The sequence below is a fragment of the Limulus polyphemus genome, unplaced genomic scaffold, assembly GCF_000517525.1.
Source record: "Limulus polyphemus unplaced genomic scaffold, Limulus_polyphemus-2.1.2 Scaffold4464, whole genome shotgun sequence".
Taxonomy (NCBI): Eukaryota; Metazoa; Arthropoda; class Merostomata; order Xiphosura; family Limulidae; genus Limulus; species Limulus polyphemus.
The window spans coordinates 19886-22164 of record NW_013670074.1 but is presented as its reverse complement, the minus strand read 5'-3'; the positions used below and the strand labels follow the sequence as shown (position 1 = coordinate 22164).

Below are 2279 nucleotides of genomic sequence, written 5' to 3'. Positions count from 1 at the left end.
ATTATTTGGGTCACACCAGAGTAGCTCAAGACCCAAAATCTCATTATTCGGGTCACACCAGAGTAGCCCAAGAACCAAATCTCATTATTCGGGTCACACCAGAGTAGCTCAAGACCCAAAATCTCATTATTCGGGTCACACCAGAGTAGCCCAAGAACCAAAATCTCATTATTCGGGTCACACCAGAGTAGCCCAAGAACCAAAATCTCATTATTCGGGTCACACCAGAGTAGCCCAAGAGTTGGTGGGTGGGCTAGTGATCAAACTAACCGACTTCTCTCTAGTCTATTAGTACAAATTTAGGTACGTCTAGCCCACATAGCCCTTGTACAGATTCAACAAACAAATCCGTGCCAGTATTTCTTGTAAAATTATTTCTATGTATTTAAGTAGGCTTACAATGTTAGGTCTTATAACAACGTTTCTAGCTTACTTCTGAAACAATCCAAAAAGCTAAAAGAAAGAAATGCACATGTTTTACTGTTCAATTACTTCAAAAGTTTAATTCCTTACATTAGTTCTGTAAAATAATTGTTAGTAATCTTCTCAGATTTCAAATTCGAAGGTTTGTCTGTAATCGAACCCGAATTTTAGCGTTTTAAGTAGTACTAACCCACCGGGGTTGGGGGTGGAGGGGTTGTATTCGAACCTTTCTTATTTCTAGCGTAGTTTTACGGCGATAGAACAGGGGAAGTTGTACATAATACTTGTTATGATGAACGACGATAATCCGTTTTTAGTGTTTAATCTCTCCCAATTTTCAAAGTTATCAAAGTACTTGCATGACGTCACAACCATAAAAAATATTTATGGGTATTATCGTTTCGCTTATGTGTGTGTTTTATCAAAAATACGATAAGACCTGGCTGTATAGTACACAAACACACACACACAAAAAAAAGGCTTATAAACTCACCGTGGCACGTGGTCGGCGATAAGCTTCATTATGAAATTATTACGGTTTTTTCTTCCGGAATGAAATATACTATTCTTACTGGCTTGCTTTCACAGCCGCGTCCTTGCCTGAGCAGCCGATAAATAACTCGTGGACCAATATGCCTAGAAACTCCGTTTACGTGCAATCATGGAGCTATATGCCGACGGAAGTACGTCATAAACTGTACTCTAACACTGCCTGGCGGCCAAATCCTTGGATATTTTAAGACTAGAAAAACTTTTCTTGCCTATAAAAATTCAGCAATAGGTAAACAAAACCAAAACCTAGTAAACATTAGGCCTAAAATGTAGAGTTTTATCTGTTCGTTTATTTTGTTGTTGTTTGAGATAACGGGATATGAATGCTGGACCCACAAATACACAGTTCTGCCACTAACCACTTGGTCACGCTTGGACGCATGGTAGGTGGAGGGTGAGGGAGAGGGGAAGAGAAGAAATATCATGACAAAAAAAAATTTCGTATTTTTAAATATTCTGATTTTTTTTTCTTTCTTACGAAACAGATAAAGGTCCCTCAAAGTTACCTTTATAAGGCAGCGAATTTTTTTCTTGGGTATTTGAAGTGGTATTTGGTACTGTCAATCTGAATGGCACCTTAGGAGACTTATCGGATAAACGAGAAGGTCAAAGTCCCTGAGATTCAAGCATTACCGTTGTTAAGTTTGTACTGTTAATCAGAGGAACGTCGTCCAGACCTCAACACCAGCAGCTCACACGATTACTCCTAAAGTCTAATTGACTGGTACTTTTATAACGCGCCCACAGCTGAAAGTGCCGAGCGTGTTCGACAACATATCAGGAACCTGAAGCTAGGACCTCTCGATCCTCAGCCTGATATTCTAACCTCTAAGCCACGCCTCAGATTAAAGAAAAGGACGGAGGCAGAAATTATCAGGAATATATCGACAAGATCCTTTAAGAACGTACAATAGTGTAAACCAGGCTACGTTCGAAGGAAAATCTTGGAAAGTACAGAGACTTAGGAAATGTCTCGAACCTCAAGGGATTATAACAGAAAATTCTGCACGTTTGAGAAAATAATGAAGAAACTTTTTCACGAACTTGACTCAGCCTTGTAGCTAGTGTGTTCCGGACTGGGGATTAGAGGATTCAAGATTCGCGTCCCATTACTGTAGGGTCACACTCCACCCTCTGGGGCTGTTGGTAGACTATAAGAGTGACGGTCAAATTCTATTATTCTGTCAGATAATAATAGCCAAATGGTTGACGATGGATGCTGCTGACCAACTGCATGTCAGTTCCAAGTTAAGGACAGCTATATCACTTCCAAGTTAAGTACAGCTATATCAGTTCCAAGTTAA

At 39.8% G+C, this 2279-nt stretch overlaps 1 long non-coding RNA gene across 1 annotated transcript in view; it reads right to left on the bottom strand.

Moving 5' to 3' along the window:
* The window catches only part of LOC111088800, a 58860-nt gene extending 57842 nt beyond the window's left edge, over positions 1-1018 (bottom strand). The window contains exon 1 of the long non-coding RNA XR_002613211.1: positions 917-1018. This is a non-coding gene — a long non-coding RNA (uncharacterized LOC111088800). The remainder of the gene's footprint in view (positions 1-916) is intronic.
* Between the last annotated feature and the right edge of the window lie 1261 nt (positions 1019-2279).